This window comes from Camellia sinensis, chromosome 8 (assembly GCF_055761805.1).
Source record: "Camellia sinensis isolate YWXY chromosome 8, ASM5576180v1, whole genome shotgun sequence".
NCBI classification, from domain to species: domain Eukaryota; kingdom Viridiplantae; phylum Streptophyta; class Magnoliopsida; order Ericales; family Theaceae; genus Camellia; species Camellia sinensis.
In genome coordinates this window covers 161,392,171-161,417,346 of record NC_138968.1, presented here as the reverse complement: position 1 = coordinate 161,417,346, position 25,176 = coordinate 161,392,171, and the positions used below count along the sequence as shown (strand labels likewise).

Here is a 25,176-nt window from a genome sequence, read left to right as displayed (position 1 = left end):
TGTTTTGTTCATTTATAGAAAGAGTACCATGTGTTGTTCTCCATTGTTTTGGTACGTTTGCTCAAAAAGATATGTAACATAATGACTTAACTGTTCCAATGCTTGACTATTCAATATCTGAACAAAATGATTATATATTCATAAAAAATATCATCGATCGCAATTATTTTGGATTCATCTCACATTTCATAAATTTTTAATTTACATCCTACATCCTATTTTGAAGCTGAAATTTAAGACAAAAATTCATGATAGAAAACATTTGCATTTGAGCAAACAATTTTATTTCATGTCATGAATTTTTGTGTTGGTTTATATTTGATATTCCAACCAATGCCCATAAATTCTGGCACATGCAATGCAAGGCTGGTTGGTACTGTTTCATTGAGAAGTGAATGATTCCAGACAGACCAAGTTCTAAAGAAGATTTAAGGTTGACAATGACATGGTTAATCAACGAAAACAGCATAATTAGCTCACATGTTGTTTGAACTTTAAACACATTATTCAACCAAAAATCAATTAATAATGGATTGGGAAATTTCTAAATTATATGAATTAAGTTTGAACAGTTTAGAGAAAAGATGTGATACACATCTCTAACATTATGTGCATGTGTGAGCTGAACACTCCAAGTTGATAAGAAAATCAAAACACATCTAGGATGAAGACTTGATTCGGGAGACCATCCAAGACCTAACTTTGATATCATTTTTAAATTGCGAAAAATTGTAATATATATGTCAATAAATTGAAAAGTAATACTAATCAAAATGAATATCTAGATTTTAAATGAGTTGATAGTTAACAATTTAACATGATATATCATAGCTGGAGATTGGGTGATCTTCCGAGTAGTTTCTGTCTCGAATTTGTTTCTCTCATCTCTTATCTCTCTATCGTCTTCATATGCAACCGGACTGTATATGCAAAAGAGTGTTAAAGACTTGTCTTACATTGTTTATCTAAGCCATCCAAACTATAAATGTTTGGAATGAATTATATAAATGCATTTTTTGACTTTTTGGCTAAAAAAGTAGAGGAAAAAATGATGTATGTTTAGGATAATTTTTTGACTTTTTATGAAAAAATATATATTAAAATATTGTATCAATTAGCAAAATTACCTTCCTACCCTTCTAAGCATTGACTTGCTTTCCATGCATGTCAATGAAGGTCCCATGTCAATGCTGCACTTTTTTTGTTTTTTTTTTTTTCACCCTTGAGCTACACTGTTGGAAGAGGACAAAAGCAAGGACAATTTTATCTTTTTGCCCTCTTAGTAATCAGCCTCAGTTTCTCGCCCAAACATTGTGAATAGTATAAACTTTTTTACTTTTTTAGTGATTTTGACTTTTTGTCTTTTTTAAGTGATGCCAAACAAGTAATATAACAGTCTCCACTTAACACCAATTGATTTTAAGCTGATTGTCTCCAATAATTTACATAATATCAAAACTTAAATTAAAGGAGATTTTCAATTCAAATCTCTCTATTTGCATTTGTTTCTCATTTCCATACAAATAACTATTATTTCTAACATTTTGTAAAGTTTCATAAATTCTTTATGAGTGAAACAGTCATTTTCAATTGTAGCTGTTTTCTATGGTTCATTGGTTGTACCAATGTTGTTAGGTTAAATGATAAGAAGGGGTAATGCACATGTGTTGGGTAGATCTTCAATCAATCATAATTGTACATAATGTTAGACTTTTCTTTTGTGTTTTTATTAGATATAGATAATTTTTATGTATTTATTTAACTTGCACGTTGGATCAACTATATTTTTAGTTAAACCTGAATATCTATAATCATCTTAATAAAGTAAAATTAATAAAAGGGATTAAACACCCTTACCTGCACTAATTTACAGCAAGGAATATTTACTTTTATCAAAAAATCTAGAAAATATTGAGTGGTCCATATTCATGATGTGGAAATAAGATTGCATGAAATCGTATTTGTTGTCGATATATACATCATGTTATATGAAAGATTATGTGGTGTTTCGAGAGGCCCGTAATACTCCGATGACAAAATATCATCTCTTTTTGTTCAAATTAGTTTAGCATTTGTGTCAATTTGATCCCTTCAATAGGAGCAATAATATGTATAATTTTTTTCAAAAATTTACGTATAAGTCTTAATAGGTGGATTTATTGTTTAATAGGTCTTATGATAATTAATAGTATTTTTTTATTAAACACTATTAACAAAACGTTACTAATTGTTAATTTTCAGCGACAATTTAAAACTCATCATAAAAAATATAACTAATTATAAGTTTTAGCGACAATTTAAAAAAAGTATCACAAAAAATGTCAAAGATTAATCACATAAAAACGTCACTAATTATAAATTTTAACGACAATTTATAAAAATCGTGATAAACATATGAAAAATCGTTACAAAAAGTTATTTTTAGTAACAAATTTATTAAGATTTATTTTAAATAAGACTTGATAGAAATTAAATTTAATTATTAATACCTATTGATAGGTTAACTTCATTTTTTATATTATTAAAAAAGTGATTATTAAAATAACATTTCATGTAATTTGAGGAGAATCAACGAGTTTTTTCTGATTCGATAATGACTTTTTAAACCCCACATCATGAACCACGGATAATATATATATATATATATATATTTCAAATAAAATAAAGAAAGGCCTTTGGCATTTGCTTAACACTCCAACAATTAATTATGATTGGCTAGGGTAAAACTTACACAAGTGATGATGGACAAATTGCTAAGCATGAAAGGAGACGAAGAAGAAAAAGTCAACAAGATTGGTTACTAGGCCATTTCGTTAATATATATACTAGCGGTAGTTCGTGCGATGCACGTAAAAATAAATTATATATATTTTGTGTGATATATAAATTATTCTAATCTTGAATTATATTTTAATAGCAGCAAACCATGATCTTAGGCCATCTTGATTGATGTTAACAATAATTAATCTACAAAATTTCACAATAAAAATTTGATATACATAAAAAATTGTTAATTATAAAGATTGTTGGGATAATAGTATTACAATCACTTGATAACATAAATAATTTATATCAGACTATAGTGTCATGCCAAAAAAACAAAAACAAAAACAAAAACAAAAACAAAGCATTAAAAGAAATAAATTTTATAAGTTATCATAAATTTACATATTTTAAATCAATGATTTATATTATTATTGAGAGACCAAATTATAAATAAATCTCAGTTTTTAATTATAATTTGTAAGTAATCATTGTCCATAACTTGAATAATACTTGCATAGTTTTTACAACATTTTAAAAAAAAATCAAGATAAGAATTTCGTAGGATTATAAAAATTATATAAGAAAATAGTTTAATCCATTTTATTTATAAAAAAAAATGATGACAAATTATTTGAATTGTATTTGAAGAAATATAACAAATGATAGCTTTAATCATTATGTACCAAAAAAAAAAATTTATATAGGTTACTCAACAACAAAATGGTCGAATATAACTAAAGTCATGGGCATTGAATTAAATCATATGGGCTCTAAATTGATAATATAATCTAATAAATTGACTAATAATAAAAGAGAGATATCGACAGATATGTAGTATTTCTCTACCATCTTTGTATTATATTCATTAATTTCATATATCATATGAAAGTTTTACTTGTCTCAATCTTTCAATAAAATAAGCACCAAGAAAACAAAATTGATAAGAAATTAGTTCTAAACTTTATTATTAAAAAAATAGAAATTTCAAAGAGAAAATTTAGAGATGGGATTGAAAAAATACTATAACAAATGACAATCTTATAAAAAAATAAAAAGAAAGAAAAAGAAAAAACACATAGCAATGATCTAATGTAAACTATTTTTAAAAATTAAAAGAAAGAATATCAAATTATTACCTTGGATAAATATAGTGATGGAAAATAATTTTGTGAGATTTTTGTATTACCTTCTCCCATAGAGCTTTCATTATTTAATTATTAATACTCTTCTTATTCATAGCCAATTTTGTGAGATTTTTGTATTGCCTTCTCCCATACAACTTTCATTATTTAATTATTAATACTCTTCTTATTCATAGCCAACCATTGTTTTGTTATATATATCTTTATCACTTTGTCGATAATAACAAATAATAAAAATTATGAGGAGTAGGTTAAGAGGAGATAAGAAGTTATAGATAAGAGTATTTCACAAGATAAAAAATTCAAAATAAAAACAAGATAATATGTGATAAAAGGAGAAAAAATACAAGTAAACCAAAATAAAGATTTAGATAGATATGTTTTTGATAGATATAGATTAAAAAATCATATATTTATCTAAATTTTATTATTTTAATTTTTTTTTTGTAAATCAATTAGTTAATCTTTATTTTTATCTGCAGACCACAAAATTAATTTTTATAAATTATTTATCAATTCTTATATGTTTATTTATCTACAAGTCATGAAATTATTATTTTTCAAATAATTTTTAAAATTTTTATCTTTATCTAAATGTCATGAAATAATTTCCATAAATTATTTATGATTTTTTTATATGTTTATTTATAATGAAATTAATTAAAGTACAAAATGAAGGGCAAAAAACATGAGTAATTTTTTTTTAAATCAATTTTTTAACCTTTGTTTTTATCAGTAGGCCATGAAATTAATTTTTATAAATTATTTACCAATTTTTATATGCTTATTTATGGGAAGAAATTTTAAATTATCTATAAGTTATGAAATTAATTATTTAATTTTTATCTTTATCTGTATACTATGAAATTAATTTTCATAAATTATTTATCAATTTTTATATGTTTATCTATATGGAGGAATTTTGAAATTCAAATCTTTATCCATAAGCCATGAAATTAATTTTCATTTTAATTAATCAAACAAATAGAAAATGGAGGAAAATAGAAAACACGAAAGACAATCAAAGAGGGTTGTCACGTAGGAAAGAGAGAATTTTAAAATTATGAGAATTTAGGTATGAATATTTACAGATTTTTGACAAAACCACTGCATTTGATTATATATATATATATATATATATTAGGGATTTTCAATATTTTATTAATATTTTTATTAAATATCTTATATAAGTGTGAGATTCATATTATGTGGATTATTCTACACTCATGTAAGACATTTTTAATAAAAATATTAATAAAATATATAAGATACCTAACATTACTCTTGAATTAAAGTGAAAAATAGAATAACGCTATAAATAATAAATGGATTATTCACTTCATTGACCACAAAAATAATGACCTCAGGTTATAATGAGGCTGAGGATTCCCTCTCGTTTAAAATTTGAATTAGAGGGGTTATTAAAATTTGTAGGACGTATCATGGGTTTTATTTTAATAACTTGGACAATTTATTTTGTTAATCATTTTGTGTATTTTATTTATAATAAAAAAATTAGATCGATCCGATAATTGCAATTTGTTCAATTTATAGTTTTTGTCATCAAAAGAATGTATGGTTCATTTTTTAAAAACACAATTTTCATTTTTTTTATAGCTAAAACACGGTAAAATGAAGAAATTACAGTTATCGGATTGACCTAATTTTTTTTATGAATGAAATATACAAAGTGTCCAATAAAATAAATGATTCGAATTATCAAAATGAAACACTTAATGAGCCCTACAGGTCCAAACAGTCCCTTCCTTTGGACTGGAGGGAATCCTCTTCCTTATAATAAATACATGCGAGATCTATTATATTGGTTTTTTTTTTTTTTTTTTTTTTTTTTTTGTACATTAAAAATTAATAATGAGAAACAGAAGTTAAAAATGATCATTCTCTTCCTTTTCAATAATCATATTTTTTTCAATTTAATTATGATATTTCTGATTTATAAATTGTAAACAAAAGTTATATCACACACTAAAACAAATATTCAAAATAAAAATAAAAATAAAACTATAAGCAGATTCGTAAATTGCACCATGACCTTTGTGACTAATTATATAAAAAAGAAAAAAGAAGAAGAGTAATTATAACCATTGTTGGTTTAAATTTATTTATTTATTTGTATCTCTAGAAATAAATTTATATAAATTATTTAAATAACTAAATTTATTTATTTGTATCTCTAGAAATAAATTATTTAAATTTATTTATTTATTTAAATAACTAATTATATAAATTTATTTATTTATTTGTATCTCTAGAAAAAAGAAGAAGAGTAATCTTTCCTTCTGTATCACTTCAAAGCTTCTTTCTAACATTTTCAAAAGTTTTTTTTTTTTTTTTTTAATGTAAGAAATTTCTTAGGGGAAATTACTAATCAGAGGGTGTTTATAAAAATTATTACAAAATAATAAAAAAGTTTATAATTTTAATAATTAATAATTATAATATTTATCATATTTTTTGATGTCCCAATTTCTTAAATATCGTACATGGAAGTGTCATGTCTCATAATGGAAAGTTTGATTTTTATTGTGGTTTAATTTATTAAAGTCTAATATAACTCATTAACAAAAAAAAAAAAAAAAACAAAAAAAACAAAAAAGCAAAAAAATTAAAAAGTCAAGCATTGTAAATGGGAAAGGATGACAATTTTTATTGGAAGCATATGTAGATCTTGCAATCAAGATGACATTTTTTTTTTTTTTTTTTAATAATGAATAGATGACATAATTTTCATTTGGCAGTGAGTTGGTTTTTTAGTTTTTTTAATTTTTTAATTATTTTAATTTGAGATTAAAAATTTTTATTTGTGATGAATTTTTTTACCTTTTTTAGATTTTGTAAAAGAAAAAATAAAATGATTATAGTTTAAATGTGACATTTTATCTTATTTATTTTTTAATCTTTTTTTTTTTTGACTATTTTTTGTGACTTTTTTAACCCAAAAAATTTATGCCAAATATAACTATCTATATTATTATATATGTGAGCACATGACTTGGTGTCCAATTGTGTGATGGCTTTTCCTTCTGGCACGTGACAATTTTTTCTATCATAAAATAAAAAAAATATTATTTAAAGGTGTGAGCAAGATTTGAACAAAAAAACCTTGAGTTTCATTAAGGGTGTGTTTGTTTGGACATATTTGATAAGGGGAGATTGAAATCCATCGGATTACAATCCTGGGATTCATATGTCTTAGTAGGGGTGAGCATGGTCTGGATTGGACCGGATTGGGATAAAACCATGACCAATCCGTTATCTACGGTTCCTGAAAAATTGAAACCAATTCAATCCGTTTAAATCATAAAACCAATCCGAACCAATCCATTTAAATATGGATTGGATTAGTTTAGGACCACAGATTCACATAATTAAATAACATATATATATATATATATAACACATTAATTTCATAAAAATATAAACAAAGTGCTATATTAGTTCCACAATAGCAACATGTTTTTCTATAATAGTGACGTACTGTTCTAGAATTTAAACAACCATAAGAAAACTGGTTTCACCATAAGTATTTAGACCATTACAAATTAAAACTAAAAACTAACAAACAAAAGTAATAGCAGAAGATATTATACGGTTTTAGGTTTGAATTTAGATTTTATATAGAATAAGAGAAAATACTATAGCGGAGAATGTATAATAAAAATATAGATTATTTGTATACGGTCCGGATCGGTTCCAATCTGGAACCGTGGGGTTCAATCCGGAACCAATCCGTGGACTACGGATTTTTAATTCTTCAATCCGGAACCGAACCGCGGATTCAAAAAACCAATCCAAACCTATCGGATTGGACTGGACTGGATCGGATTACGGATTTCACGGATTCTTTACTCAGCCCTATGTCCTAGGACTATTTGGTTAGATATGATATGTATCATATGCTTATTTAGTCATGAGATTAAATCAGGAAAGGACTATTTAGTTAGATAGGATATGAATCCTATGTTTGTTTGGGATATTATGGAGAATGATAAATACTCAAATGACTGTTTTACCCTTTTCAATTATTTACTAAGTAATAACAATATTAAACATACCTTTAATATTTTAATTATTTTTAGCTAGATTAAATTAAAAAATTATTTTATTTTATTTTTTACACAATTAAATAAATTTATTTTTTAAATTAAATAATAAAATATAATAAAAATACATGTTATTTTTTAATTAAAATTTTAAATAAATTTATTTTAAAAAATAATAATAATTAAATAAAGCATAAAATTTTTTTAAAATAAAACATCAATAAAATATCTATATAAAATTATTTTAATAATTTAAATAAATAAAACATCAATAAAAATTAAATAGAATTATTTTATTTTTAAATTGAGACATTTAAATTTTATTGAATTATACTAAATATAATACATCATTAAATAGCAGAGGATCAAAATAGTAATTTCACCGCTTAATCCCATATCCCTTTATTCTCCATTTGTGTCCCTCTCCCCCATGTCCCTTTCAATGGAACATAATAGTCCAACACATTTGAGACTAATAATCCAGAGCAAAATTGAAAAGCCAAATAATGGATATAAATTCTATTCCACCCTCTAATCTTATCCCACATTCCAATCCCTCCAAATAAACAACACCTATAAACACTCTTACCATTTAGACAATATATATATATATTATGATATTAGTTTTTTTATTATTTATTTTTATGTTAATTTATCTAAATTGTATACGTATTATGTGTGTCATCCACTAATATATATATATATATATATATATGCAGAGAGAGAGAGAGAGAGAGAGAGAGAGAATCAAATAGCTTGTATAGTATGTATGGACATGGAGTGGTTGGGCTTAGAAATCCACCATGATTCCTCCCAACAGAGACATTGGAAAACAGAGAGAGAGAGAGAGAGAATCAAATAGGTTGTATTGTACGTAGGGACATGGAGTGGTTGGTCTTGGAAATCCAACATGATTCCTCCCAACAGAGACAGTGGAAAACAGAGGCCATAGACAGGACAGCGGCCGGTTAATCTGGGGGATACCTTCCTAACTACCTGGTTGAGTTGTGGGGCCTACTGGGAAATTTACCTAATTTGTAGTGTAATTATTAATTAAAGCATTTTATCTATTTATTTATTTTGTGTAGTAGAAGTTTTTCTGATATCTGAATTGAAAAAACAGAGACATATCACACAAATGGACAAGAGTGGTTCAAGGAATTTTCTCCTTCCTCCAACGCTCCTTCATTGACAAATGGTCTTGTTTTAGTGTAAGCATGGGCCCTCTTTTGATAGGGTTTATTTTTAATTTATTTTAATTTTTAACTTAATTTAAATTATTTTGATATGTTTGGTTTAACTTAACAATACATCTTATAATTTTTTGTAAGTTAAAAATCAACTTATTCTTTGAGAGAGGGAGGAGAAGCTTAATTTATAAGTCAAAAATCAGTTTATGTTCACAACTATAAGTTATAAGCGGTTAGGCTATAAGTTATAATCACTTTCCCACAACTCTACCAAACGGAACCATTGTCATATACAAAAATCCAAATAATTTGTTCTCATTTTTACATTTTTCATTTATTGATAGTGTGTAATTTGACGAGTGTCTCACATCACTATGATAATTAGTCAAAAGTTTAAATTTTAATGTTATTTAGGAAAATTCTATTTTTATACAAATTATCTTTGTGTACATCTTTTCTCAATCCACACATTTAGTAATTTGATTTTTACTTTTTTATCTCAGTTCACACACTTTATATTCCAAATATACCTTCACCTTCTCTGTGCACATCCTCTCATTCCGTACTTTTTCACTCCAAAATCTTAACCCTAACTACAGGTAACGGCAACGACGACATCAACCATCGCCCATTTCCAGCCTCTCAGCTGTAACAAGCCCGCGGGGGACCTCGCTACAGCTCGGACTCGACTTTTGTTGTCACGGTTCTAAGTCTGAACCAAAGAGTCCAAATCCGGCAAATCGTTTTGAGAAAAAACAGATTTTTGAAAGAAGTGCCAAACATGGACTGCTTTGCCAGATACAGAGTCGCCACCTAAATATTTTTTAAATGGGAAATTTAGGAAACCCTGACTCGGTGCCAAAAAGGCCACGTGTCCGTCATCACCAAAGTTGCCTCGGCTCGGGAACTTGGGTACGATTGGGGAAGGTCACTTCGTGAGCACCCCCGCTCGCCCGGTCGTAGACCGGCCTCTACTAACCATGATATCAATTTTTGAAAACATTGTGAGTTCTTATTCTGGTTATTAGCCTAGGTTACTATGTGATGCTCACAGCATATAAATATAGACCGGGTCGCCTGGTTTGGAACAAAACACTTTTTTGTTTGTTTTTTAAAGAGGTTTTGCTACCCGCAGGTAGGCTTGAAACATTTGATGATTCACTCCAATTCAGATAACCCAACCTTCACCCACAGGCATTCAGGCAGTTATATCAGATAAGCACATAGCCTCATGGTAAGCATGCTATTTCATGGCAACATTCACACGCATGCAAGGATGCTAAAGCATAGAGCTTACCGGGTACTCCAAGCCAAAACAAAAACTGTATTAGAAACCATGCATGATCCTAAGTATACAGAAATGTCGAATGCAACACATGCAAAATGCAACTATAGCAGGCTCGGCTATTCTAAGATAGTATATGAAATATTACAACTATCATGTATTCAACTTTGAATTTGAAAGTACAATACAGTTAGTATGATGCGCCGAGCCCGGTGCATGCAATACAGATGAATGAATGCAAACATGCTGTCATGCTGTATGCTAATTTAAATATGCCTTAATCTAACCATCGTAAGCGGATAAATAAAAGGGAGAAAGACGTGGGGTTGGAAGACATACAACACACTCACGCACACTTATTACAGTTGTGCCCTCACTCGGAGGGTCCGAATAAATATACAGTCCAAATATTACAGTCCCCAAATAAAAGAATATTACAGTCCAAAAATATTACAAAATTCCAATTAATTAATGAATTAACTAGAAAGCAAATAAAACTGGCGTGCAAGCCAGGGACTGCCTTGCTTCTGGTGGATGATGCATGTCCGGACTGTCTTGCGCGTAAATCCACCGGAATGCCCCAATTAGCCTCTGTTTACACCTGTTCTTGGAATACGTGCCAAGCCCCCCCCAAAGGTTGCTGATTCTTCATTTTGCTGCAACAGAGAGCAGGAAAGGGGCATAGCAATGTATTTGCACAGATATATGCATGTCTCGATCCTCGTGCCACCAATCACGCATACCGAGGCATGATGGCCGAGGAGTCGAAATGCACAACTCAATATAGGATGAATGCACATGAAACTACAGCTAAAACCTAACTCCATCATGGATAATCCGGAGTGTCGGTGACTGGGGAACTGAGACACATTCCGTCACTCGGAGTACGAAATGTACCTCGTTTCCCGTGCCCGGGCTAACTCCTATTTCGGACACGATGCAATATGCATGATATGCATGAAATGCAATTAAGATGCAATCCTAACATACACAATGCTATGAAAATGAGATGCCTCGAAATACGTGCACACGGGCGCGCAAACCTAGATGCCTCGAAATGGGTGCACGCGGGCACGCAAATCGAGAAAATGATATGTCTCGAAATGCGTGCATGCGGACACGCAAATCGAGAAAATGATATGTCTCGAAATGCGTGCACGTGGGTACGTAAACCGAGGCGATGATATGAAACAATGCGAATGACAATGAGATGCCTTGAAGTACGTGCACACGGGCACGCAAACCGAGGCGATAGCGGAATGCAATGTAATGACATGAAAACATGATGTGTGCTTATAGCAACATGAGTGAGCCTCAGCCACACTCATATGGGATGCCGGTGGATAAAAACAGGGTGCCTCGAAATGCGTGCACACGGGTACGCAAACCGAGGCAATGATGGAATGTTATGAAATGACATGGAAATGACAGGTGGGCTTATACCAACAGGGGTGAGCCTCAGCCACACTCACATCGGATGCCGGCGGATAAAAAAATGAGGTGCCTCGAAATGCGTGCACACGGGCACGCAAATCGAGGCGATGACAGAATATGATGAAATGACATGGAAATGACAAGTGGGCTTATACCAACATGAGTGAACCTCAGCCACACTCACATCGGATGCCGGCGGATAAAAATGAGGTGCCTCGAAATGCGTGCACACGGGCACGCAAACCGAGGCAATGACAGAATATGATGAAATGACATGGAAATGACAAGTGGGCTTATACCAACATGAGTGAACCTCAGCCACACTCACATCGGATGCCGACGGATAAAAATGAGGTGCCTCGAAATGCGTGCACACGGGCACGCAAATCGAGGCGATGACAGAATATGATGAAATGACATGGAAATGACAAGTGGGCTTATACCAACATGAGTGAACCTCAGCCACACTCACATCGGATGCTGGCGGATAAAAATGAGGTGCCTCGAAATGCGTGCACACGGGCACGCAAATCGAGGCAATGACAGAATATGATGAAATGTGGCAAAAATGATATGCAAGCATACTAATGGAATTTCAGCACTAAAATATGGGGGAAAACAGTCCCGAAATGAAACGAAATGACATGAAATGCAAGGAAATGTCCCGAAATGCAACATTAGGCACCCGAAATGGCCTATAGCCATGCCAAACATGCACAATATGGACATGCAATGCAAATACAGAAGCTAGACAGTTCCAAAAGATGCACTTTCACAGTTATAAACATGGCCAAACAGCAAATATAGGTAGGGAAAAATAGCATGCAAGAATACGGTATTTTCAAGAGGTAATGAAGCAAGTGATATAAAAAAAACCCAAACTGGAAAATTTCCTTCTACAACACTGAAGATGGACCAAAAATATGAACATTTACAGTATATGGCAGACCTCAAATCAGTATACAAACATGCTAAAAATGTGATGCAAAACAAGGCTCAAAAGGTGCTATAACATGAAGTATATAAAATAATCACCAAACAGCCAAAGACCCTTGATAAACTATGTAGAATGGACCAAAATAAGAACTTTTCCAGAACTGTAAAATGGCCAAAAACCTAAGCATGGTAGGCTAACAAAACATGCAAGAAAACGAACCGAAAGTGAGATATAACATGAAGTGGCTTATGGAGGTCCCAAAACATGAAAGACCCTAAACAAAACATGAAGAATGGACCAAAACAAGGACCTTTTCAGAACTGTAAAATGGCCAAAAACCTAAGCATGGTAGGCTGCCATTGCATGTAAGAAAGGGGAAGAAAAGAGGGGTATAACTACAAGTGACACATGGAGACACCAAACAATGTTGAGCCCTTCTCCAATATTGAAGAGGGGCTCAAAATAAGCCTTATATCAGTTTATAACATGCTCAAAAACAGATTACTCATGGGCCAAAGATAGCATGCAAAATCATGACATACAAGATGATCAATGAAGCAAGTATATTATGGAGGGCTCAAACAGGGTTGAGCCCTTAATGAGAAGTGAAGATGAGCTCAAAATATGGCCCTTTTCAGTTAGGGCCGGAGCTTGAAACCAAAAAGAAGAGGGGCTTAGAAATAGATCAAGAAAAAGGGTCAAAAGGGTAAAAGTACTACTTACCCTTGAAGATTCAAGCTTTTGTTGCTTCTTGGATGGATTTGCAGCTTCTTTTGCCTTCTAGAAACCTTCCTTGCTGTTGGAAGTGAGGTGGTGGTGGTAGAGCTTGGTGGTGTAGAAGGAATGAAGGTTAGGGACTTAGGGTTTTTTTGAAGAATTGAGAGGGAAGAAGATGGAGTTGGCTATGGAGCTTTGAAGAGTAAATTTTCCAACCCTTACAAAGAAGGCCACCAGCTGGTTATAAGGGTTCAAAATGGGGTGAAAAGGTGGGGGAGAAGGAGGGCAAAACTCCCCCACAAAATAGCCCCCGGATACAGAAAATATCTGGGGGATATTGCCCCACAGCTGGAAAGTGCACAGTGCAAAGAACACGGCTGGCCCATTACTTTTGCTGGAGGTGGCTGGCCGGCCACACCCCCTAGCCGGCCGGCTAGGGGTCAAAAGGGTCAATGTGATTTTCTGGCCGGCCAGCTACTGGGGAGGTAGTCCTATGTGTGTACAACACAACCATGTGGTTGAAATCCCAAGAAAGTGGGCCCAAGGGGTTCAACAATGGCTCGGAAAGAGGGGGTCAAAAGGGTCAAGTTGACTTACTGGCCGGCCATGAACTTTTAGGGGCCTCTCAGATGTGTACATCACAGATATGTGGTTGAAAGTTCAAGAAAAAGGGTCCAAGGGGTTCAACATTAGCCCGGAAGAAAGGGGTCAAAAGGGTCAGGTGACCTTAATGGCCGGCCACCAACTTTTAGGGGCCTCTCAGGTGTGTAGATCACAAATATGTGGTTGAAAGTTGACAAAATTAGCTCCAAGGTATTCAACATTAGCCCGGAAGTGCGAAAAACGGGCGCCGGGAGGCTCCGGAAGAGAGATAACTGGTTGTTGCAACAATTGCTGGCCTCCCACCCTTCAGTGACCTTCCTTGTGATAAAACAGAGGTACCTGCCAAAAATGAACGAAAACCGTTGCAAAACGAAAGTTCCGGGGCCAAAACACGCAGTTTGGGGTCCCGAAAATGGGCTGTTAAGCACCGAAAATGGTATTCGACCTCGAAGTGGGTTTCTCAACCCCCAGTGTCCCTCAAAAGGGATGAAATAAGATGTATGCCAAAAATCAGAGCAAACGGAGATGGTTAGGCGGTCCCGAACCGAGGCACACGGCCAACGGTCCCGAAAACCGGGAACCGGACTCCGAAATGGGCAAAATGGCCTACGGCCACCAAATGTAGCCTACGGACATTTGAGAGACGGTCTACGGGACCTCTCCCTTCCCTCGGGAAAAGAAACAGAGAAAACCGAGTCTGGCTCGCAAACCGAGACAAGGCACAGAAAAGGGTTCGGAAGTCCGGAGGTAGGGCTCACGGCCGCGACTCTGAGACTTCTGAACGAGCACATTATGGAACATCACCAAGCGCTCAATCGGTGACGTCTGAGTCTTAAGGTCGGTCAAAAATGGGGTGTCTACATCAGCCATTCTCACACAGCCTCTCATACTGCTGTCATCTATATCGCGATCTTCTCCTCCAAAAATCCCAACTCTCTCTCTCTCTCTCTCTCTCTCTCTCTTACACACACACACACACATACACAAGGTTCAGGTGTGATTAAGCTCATCGATTATTCAATTTTGTCTCATAGATACATACATATATATATATATATATAGATAGATAGATTTGGGTTTGGATACAATGTCCACTACAACAAGTTGGGTCTTAAATGACGAATTTTTTGTCTTCAAAGAGCTAATTTCGTCACTATAGATATTTGTGAGGAAATATTTTCTTCGCTGATTTCGTTATTGAACGTTTGTCACTAAAAAGCGCTGTGAGGAAAAATAATTTCGTCACCAATAAAATTACTTTAGTGACGAAATTTTTTGTTACCAATAAAACGACATTTTGTAGCCAAAAAGCCTCATTTTCATCACCAAATAGTTATTCAGTACCATATTTATAACTTTAGTTAACGAATATATTTGTCACACATGTTAATCATTGATGAGGAAATAATTTCGTCACTATAAGATATAAAATTGACAATTTTTTTTGTCTCCAAAAGTCATACATAGGTGAGGAATATATTTCGTGACAAAGATAAATGTACGTGACGAAATTTTTAGTCATCAAATAACAAAATTAATGAAAACTTTCATATATAAGCTACAATAAATTTTGTCACAAAAAATATTTATTAGCGATGAATAATCACTTTATCATGATAACAAGTACAAATGACGAAAAAAATTCATCACTAAATTTGTTATATATTTTATATTTCAATTTAAATTATTATTTCACAAATATCTCTGATCATATCCTAATAACCTTTTAAATGTATTAAAAAATCCCACTAGCTATTATACCCCACTCTACAAAAAAATTTACTAAATAATTTATATTATAAATCAAAATATATTCATCAAACAAATTTAATAATAATCCGTTAAGTATAACAAAAAAATCATCATAACAAATCCTAAAATGAACTAACGTGGAGTCTACAAAAAAAATCAACTCTCGATCTTGATTTACAACTAAAACTAAGTATTAGTTCAGGAAAAAAAAAATTTAACACTTGATCTTGATTTGCAAGTATGCTTCCAAACGTCATCAAAACCAATCTGCAAAGAAAATAAACAAGAAAAACATTAACATCTTATCAATTACATCTAAACTCATATTTAAATAATTTTATTTTATAAACCATTCTAGTAGAAATGCATATAACAATCCAAAACTTCAAAGAGTTGAGGTGATCCTTGATGATAAGCAACACAGATAATAGAATATGACAAAAGATTGCAGGAATACCATGTATCATTAGCACTAATGCCAACAAGAACCAGAGAGAATCACAGGATGTGTTTGACACAAACTAATTAGCCTATGATTTTTACAGGAGTTACCATTTTCATTTAAATCTAAATATATTCTTGTTTTATTTTTAACCTTAATGAGGTAAAAAGGTCAAAACACACATATGCGAGCAAACATAAAAACAAAAACAAATACACATGAATAGATATTGAAATAAAAACGCAATTAGACCTCCAAACAGTTTGGGTTAATTACATTTTATATAGTTTTGTCCAAAAACACTTTACCACTTTCATGTTCAAAAATATACACATAACCCTATTGAAATTTGGAGTGAAGTACAAACGTTGCAAATTTTGGTTAAGTTAACCGTGCGTGTACAACACACTAAATTAAGCCCGTGTGAATCTAAGAAATATATATAATGACACTGTTTCCCCTTTTAAAATTTGCCTTTTTCAATTCTTTTCTCCTTCATTCCCTCTCCATCCTCCTCCTTTCTACAGCAGCAAAACCACTCTCAATTTCCCTCCTTCTCACTTCCTCCTATACCTCACATCTCACCACCAACCAATAGCCTCATGGGTCACCATGGCTATCAACCACCTCTGAAACAAAACCCAATAGCCAATTCCCCAAACACCCAGGTTGGGTGACTTAGCAACCTCATAGACACAGTCCACCAGGGCACCACTGTGCATGGCCACACCCAACCCCAACACCTAGTGGACAAGCACCTTTTAACCCTTTCATCTTTCTCTCCCTTGCATGGAAGTAAAATTTAAAACTTATCTCCCTCTAACCGTCTAAAAATAGAAAGTTCTAAACACAGGTTCTAAAGGCAACGAATCACCTTTAAGTTCTGAACTGTGAAAACTCAAAATAAAATAAAATAAAATAAAATGGGTAGAAAATTTAGGGGAAAATGCTATATAGTTGAGTACGAAACCAAGGAGAAACATTGTCATTTTTTAAGGCAGCTAAGCTGTGAACAATTAAGATGTTATTAATGAAATTGTTAAACCAATGATATGTATTGATCCATCACTATAACCAAACTTTATGTTAGGAACAAAAACAATTACTAACAATTAACAATAGACTACTTAAATTAGTACTGGAAAAAAAAAAACTCACTGTAAATAAATTAATCCCTCATGGCAAGAGGAGTTGTGTAGGTGTCATATGAGAGGAGGGAGAGGAATGATATAGGACAGACCATGGGACAAGAAAGGGAAGAAGGGAAGAAAAACAAAAGAAAATAGTCTCATCTAACACTCTATTGTTGACCTTGAACTATATTTTCTCAAGAATTAAACAAAAATGAAGTTGGGTTTTCTTCAGTCAGAGTCTACAAGGCAACAGTTAACATTCAACATATGTTGTGATCTAATATTCCTCATGACAACAAAACAATGTGCAATAAGTATATGCATTCAATAATCCAACACTCTATTGTCCATTTGGAGGTATTGACATCAACATAAATAACCAAAATGTCCAGAAAGACCCCATTGACATCAACTTGAATAACTACAATGTCTAGAAGGACATCAACAACCAATGTGCAATAAGTACATGCTAATTGATTTCTATTAATATGAAACAGGACTAGACCACATTAGGTATGCTAAGTGATTTCTATTAATACTAGTTGGACCCCCACGCGCTACATGTGTAGAGGTCGCATTATTGTTGCAAGAAATAATACGCGATAGCAAAATTGCAATGATTTTTTTTCAAAAAAATCTATGACAAAAAATACACAATATTTAATATTTTCTATTCAATAATCATAACCACATCCTACATTTAACAAAATTGTGAACCAAAAAACAAACAAGTTCCTTGCTATCTTTAAAAAAGAAAAAAGACAAACATATGTATGTCACACTTAAAAACATGGGTTCAAGTAACAAAGACTTTTAGAATCAAATTTATAAACATTAAGGTGACCAAAAGAATATCTTATTTCAGATATTAGAGAATGTAGAATTTTCTCATCTTTCTTTTTCATCTTTTAGTTCTAAATAAAACATCCCATGGAACCAAAATTTGGGTAAAGAATCACCTTTGTGTTGTTTAAGAATTGGAGACTTCCATGTGTTCTTGACCACAGATGAGGTATACTTCAAAAGTCTTCGAACACTTGCATTGAACATGGATGATCCACACATAAAAATTAAATGCACCACTATAAAAAACAAGTTCACAAAATCATTGTTGATCCATCCATTGATCAACATTTCTATAGCAAGTGAAGCTTGTTTGCTAAACTTTCCTCTTCACCCTTGACCTTGTACTTGATTTTTCAATCCTGGTCTCAGTTGAAGTGTCTCAGGATCAAGCACTATATACCTGCTGTCATTTATCATTACTAGAAAGAGATGAGAATGGTTATCTCAATTGCTCTTCGAGTGTTAGAGGGCTGCCTCCAGTGACATATTGGTCTGCCATTGCACATTGTCGTCATTATCATTGTTTGTCTCTTCTTTCTCATCAACCTGACTTATAGTTGGTGAACTTTGATCCTCATCAGAACCACTGGCTTTCTTTTTGTTGTAGTTGACTTTTGCAGGTTCATCCTTGGAATTGGAAGACCTTTTCTTCTTCACAACTTTCTTCAATTTCTTCTACTATTTATCAGCAGCCTCACCTTTTTTCAGTCGCTCATTTTCAGCCCTCTACATTACCTTCTTGTCTTTGGAACCCTTCTTTGGTTCATGTGGGTTCTTCAAAATGAAGGCTGTGAGTTTGTCCCTCACATTGACATCCGAAACAAAACCACACGCTGCACATCTCAGTTGAATCATCTGACTTTTTTGTAATTATGACCTCTGTAGTATTTTAGCATGTAGAAGTCTTCTAATGATTTTTGGACATGAAAAGAGAGATCCTTCTCTGTAGTCAAGAAATGTTGCACCCAGCTGTAACCACAAAATTGTGGGTATTCCTGAAATGACCCGTGATGCATACAGTCAATTCTTTTCTAGCAACGGTGAGTTTTTACTTGACATAGGACAATACTCTCCAAGCAACCCAATCGATCCCAAATAGAAAATGGCCTGTTTGGACATAAAAGAAACTTCAATGTTGACACAATGACACTTCAAGGTAGCAATTTGAAGAGGGCAGATGAACCTGTGAGCTTCCTAAATAACAAAAAAACAAAAAAAAAAGAATGTGTACTTCGTGATTTCTGTTTAATGACTCTATGCATCATTCTTACTATCTACGCATTCAATAGGGAATGATTTTGTAGTTACTATTATTGATGTTCATTGGTTAATGATGTTCTACATTATATATAGTCTATGTCTCTTCAATTGTCGCGCTCAAAACAATTATTTATCCCACAATGTAGCACCTGTATTTCTTTCTTTTCCCTTCTTTTCTTCTTTTCAACATCGCACCTGGTTTCCTTTTTCAAGGGCACTCTTTTTTACTTTTTCTTTTCTTTTCTTTTCCTCATTTTCTTTTTCATTTGGTTGTTGAAGTTTCCAAAAGGAAATTTTATTTCCTAGAGCACCAACAATGAAGCTAGCGAATCTATATAACTATTTGGAAGAATACAATCAAGCGGTACAATATGTCTCTTGTAAAGAGTTAGGAAGCAAGCAAGAGCGTTAGATGCTTACCAGCAGGAAGGAGTTAGGAATTTGTAGGAGGAATGATGGAATTTGTTTTCTTCTTCTGTGTGTGGCTAATTTGAAGCCTACGTGGCTAGCCCAAATCTGCAATGGAGCTCTTACAAACCAAAGAAGTAGCAGAGTTACACCAAGAAGTAGCAGCGTTACAACATTCTTACATACTTTTTATATAGGTTATAGATATGATCTATCTTCTACATACACAAAAGCAATGTTCAATGCTCAGATGCCAATGGGAAGGTAAGATCCAAGACAATCTAGTTTCTTGTATTTTGCATCCTCTAATTTTTTGTTGTTGTTGTTGTTTTTTTTTTTAAATATTTTTTTAACAGAAAAAGACTAGCTAGATTGTTGTGCTCACGTACTTGCTTTGTTTACCTTGTGATTTGCATGACATCTCTAATTTGCATGGGTTGTATAAAGTCGAATAACAACCCAACATTATAGTAAAGCAGTACTAAAAAAATAAGTTTAAAGCAAAGAGTAAAACCTGAAGCACTTGAGCAGCATATCTCTGAGCTGCTGCATCTTGCTCAGCAAATCTTTGAGCATCTTTTGTTACCTTTTGTTCTTGCTTTACCCTCATCAAAACCTATCAGATAAGTCATAATCAAGATATTGTTAGACATCTTTATCACATAAGAGAGAGCAGACCCAATTTTTTACATATTTAATTGTCAAACATAAAGCAATGCAAAACCTGAAGCATGACATTTTGTGGTTCCTGCTTATCAGCAATGGCATGTCGAAGCTCAGTAACCTCTCACTCTAATTGTTCAACCTGAAGCTTATAAGTAAATAGCCGATATGAAAAATATTTTATTTAACATTTTAAACTAGGTAGAAGAATAAATAGGAACTCAGCCACTAAACAAGCATCTTGCTTACAAAAATTCTAATAACTACACCAAACAATTTTAGCAGATTTTGAATAGAAAAATGTGAAAAACTTAGTAGGAATTCCCCTTATCCCCTCCTTTCTTTCCTCTTCGATTCAAAAACCACAAAATAAGATTAGGAAAAAGAAATCAAAATACACCACAAAGAAGGTGAGGAATTTTGGCTGAAGTTCAATGAGTTATGGGAAAATAATTAAACAAATTAAGAACTCAAATATTACAAATTTGGGATGCAAACAAGAATATGGCACATTGCATGGAAATAGCTAGCAGAGACTAGTTATAATATGGCATGCAAACAGGAAAAGGAACAGTAAATTGCAACAAAAATTATATCTCTCTTAAATGAATAAAAAAAGAACATATATTAATACATCAAGAAAAGCATGTCTATTTCTTTTTTCTTTTGCAAAGCAAGACAATCTATACATACACAACAATCTAGTTTCTTGTATTTTGCATATGTTTTACTTAAGCATCTTGATTTTTCTTTTTTATTTCAATGCTCAGATGCCAATGGGAAGGTAAGATCCATTCATAGGATGAAAACAGAGTGGGGTCTCCCTCTCAGTACTTTCAATGATGCTAATAATGGATATCTCATCTGCAATTCAGGAGTAGAAGTTTTTTTTTTTTATAAATTACAATGGTAGACGATAGTCCATGACATACTGAAGGAACTTGACCATTTTTATACCTAGAAGATTGATAATTTCTTGTCTCTAGATAGTGCAATTCATTAATCTAATGTATTCACTTTAGAGTTTACTCTTAATTACTATATTCAAATTGTAAATATATACAAAATACAAGATGCCCATAAGGTACCAATACCATGGCAAGCACATGGAAACTGACATGAACACAACCTTTACAAAATACAGTCTGAAGAAATCACATATGGGACACTGCGTGTTTCATTAGTTTCAAAAATGAGGGAAAACAAAGATAGAAAAATAGAGAAATTGAGTGTGAGAGAGAGAGAGAGAGAGAGAGAGGGATACAGAGAGGACCCATACCTAAAAATAGAAAAATAGATAAATCGAATAATAAGAGGCGCTAATGGAAGAGAACATGAGGCGTTGAAGGAGACGGGCGGACGGGCTCGAAGATGCGATGTCGACAGCGACACTGAATGAGGAGAACGGGTGACGATGTCGGCGACGGTGCTAGAGGAGAACACGCTGAAGGAGAACAAGGGTGCTAAACGAAGAGAGTTAACTTTTGTGTTGTTTTGAGAGAGAGAGAGAGAGATGAGAGGAAAACTGATCAACATACACACACACACACACAAAACAAAAAAACAAAAAAACAAAAAAAAAAACAAAAAAAAACAAATTAAAAGAGAGGGAAAAATTAGAAGCCTATTTTTCATTACTGCCTAATATGTCAAAATTCTCCTTTCAAAATTAGTGACAAAATAATTTTCTCATCAAAAAATCTTAAAATATTAAAAATTAGTAGTGATGAAAATATATTTCTCACCAAATGATTTTAAAATATTTAAAACAAAGTTTCTTAAAAAAAAATTGTAAAATTATTAGTGACGAAAATATATTCCTCACTAATAATTTTATAATTGGTGACAACTTACCAAAAGTTTCAAAATTTTGGCGCCAAAAAATTTAGCGGGAAAACTTTCGGTGACGAAACTTAATTTTTCCTCACCTAAAAAAAAGTATTTATTGACGAAAATAAATTTCGTTACCTATTATTTTTATTTTTTTATTATATGTGACAAAATTTTATAATTCGTCACGGATTATTCTTATTTAGCGATGAAATTTATTTTCTTTACTACTTTTCATCACCATAGGTTACTTTTGTTGTAGTCTTAGGGTTTGAGAGTTAGAGTGAAGAAGACAAACAACAACCATGTCGTTTAGGCCTAATGAGAGAACCGAGGTTTGCCGAAATCGTTACAAGGTCGCCGTCAAGGCCGAGGAGGGGCGGAGACGGAGGGAGGACAACATGGTTGAGATCCGCAAGAGCAAGTGCGAAGAGAGCTTACTCAAGAAGCGTCAGTTGTTCTGGTTGAAATTTTAGGGCTTTACGGGATTTGGAGATAGATAGCGGAAAGTTCTGGTTTTTTGATTTGGGTCTTGGTAATTTTGGTTGGATCGATTGTTCGGATTAGGGTTTTTGATTGTAATGCTTTGTTTGAGGTTTTGGGGTTTGTTGATTTGATTGCAGTTAGAGAGTCTTCCTTCCTTAGTTGCTGGTGTTTGGTCAAATGATAGCAATCTGCAACTGGAGACTACTACATAATTTCGTAAATTGCTTTTGTTAGGTTTTTATTCTTGGTAATCCCGTTTGACAAAACTCTTTTTAGTTGTAATTTTATTCGTTCTTTTATTTCAGTAAGGCTATGAGTTTTAGATACGAATCCAACCCGAATTGTGCCTTGCAGAGAAGTTTGTGAAGTTAATTCTTTCATGTTTGCCACTTCGTTGGCTATGTCAGGGATCGAGCTGTTGAAGTTGTTTGTCTACTGAAGCGGCCATTCTTGCGCTCGAGCGGAGATCGCGACATTTCAGAAGTTTCACTAGCCTGCCAAAGTATTGGGATTTATTTTTTTCCGCTTGAGCGGTCATTCTTGCGCTCGAGTGTAGATCCGCTTGAGCGGCCATTCTTGCGCTCAAGCGGAGATTGCCGATTTGTTTTCTATAAATATGTGTTTCAGTTCGATTTTAGGGTATAGCTTCCAGATTTTCTTCTTGGGTATTAGGGTTTTCTTTTGGAGCTTCTTTGCTTGTTTCCTTTGATATCTGTGAGAGTTTAATCATGAAATGAATGGATTATATCAAAGGGTTGGTTTGTTATTTATTCTATACAAAAGAGAGAGTTGTTCTTTGGTGGATTTCGTGGAATTTTGGGCCTGAAGCTTTGGTGGATTCCGGTCGTGGATTCGACATCAGCGCTGTGGAATCAACGTTGGGCAAGACAATTCCAAGGTGAAGATGAGACGGTTCGATTTGGGCGTGGATTCGCTAGGTAATTGAGAGTACACTTGTGTAATTCCATTATGTCTTCTTAGTGGATTATTTTGTGATTTTTGCATGTGGTTTTTTAATCACCATTGGAGGTGCTCCAATTGTCACGTCAAAATCGTTGTGCTGATTTGTCTTGATTGTTTAATTGAGATTGTTATTTACTACTTAAAATTGATACATAATCACAAATCAATATCTAGATTTTTCAGCTTTCAATAGGTATATGATCATGTTTTGATATATGGGGCTATATTTATTCTATTTAACTTTTGGAAGATTAATTGTTCAAATTTCATTTTTAGAATGAAGTCCGCCGATTGAAGACGTTATACAATCTGGTGTTGTTCCCCGCTTTGTATAGTTGAGGTTTGGGCATGGGAGGCGATCATCGCTAGCGGTGAAGTGGCTGATGAGTATAAGCAATCACCTTACCATTTTGAATTAATACAAACCCAAGCCTTTGTAGGATGCATCACTGTAAATTTGAAACCTATCAGTACCATTAGGTAATGTCAAAATCGGTGCAGTCACTAATCTGGTTTTCAACTCTTGAAAAGCTGATTCACGTTGATCATTCTAATCAAATGGTACATTTTTCTGTGTTAGTTGTGTTAATGGCATAACAAGTTTTGAAAAGTCTTTCACAAATGTACGACAATAACCAGCAAGTCCCAAAAAGCTTCTCACTTCTGACACATTAGTTGGTCTTGGCCAGTTCACAACGCCTTCAATTTTTTGAGGGTCAATAGAGATACCGTCCTTGCTAATTACATGTCCCAAAAATTCCACACTGTCGAGCCAAAATTCACATTTGGATAATTTTGCATACAACTTCTTTTCTCTCAAAATCTGTAGGGCAGTTCTAAGGTGGTTCTCATGTTCTTCCTTGCTTTTAGAATAAATTAGTATATCATCAATAAAGACAATAATAAATTCATCCAGGAATTGTTTGAACACCCTATTCATTAAATCCTTGAACGCCTCAGGTGCATTAGTTACCCCAAATGGCATTACTAAAAATTCATAGTGCCCATACCTAGTTGTGAATGCAGTTTTCTCTATGTCTTCTGCCTTAACCTTTAACTAGTGGTACCCAAATCTAAGATTAATCTTCGAAAATACTTGGGCCCCTTAGAGTTGGTCAAATAAGTCATCTATTCGGGGTAGTGGGTATTTGTTCTTCACGGTTACTTTATTCAATTCCCGGTAATCTATACATAATCTCAAGGACCCATCATTCTTCTTAACAAACAGGACTGGAGCACCCCAAGGTGAAGTGCT

General features: G+C 33.0%; 1 long non-coding RNA gene across 2 annotated transcripts; it reads right to left on the bottom strand.

The window, feature by feature from the left end:
* Window positions 1–15,906: 15,906 nt before the first annotated feature.
* LOC145797273 (uncharacterized) lies at window positions 15,907–22,195 on the bottom strand. 2 transcript variants are annotated; one of them, XR_014338590.1, is made up of 6 exons: window positions 21,922–22,195; window positions 20,704–20,784; window positions 20,494–20,595; window positions 19,992–20,100; window positions 18,425–19,418; window positions 15,907–16,157 (listed from the first exon to the last, which is right to left on the bottom strand). It is a non-coding gene; the product is annotated as an uncharacterized LOC145797273 (long non-coding RNA). The 2 variants fall into 2 exon arrangements; XR_014338589.1 differs by having other exon boundaries at window positions 19,992–20,087; window positions 21,922–22,169.
* Between the last annotated feature and the right edge of the window lie 2,981 nt (window positions 22,196–25,176).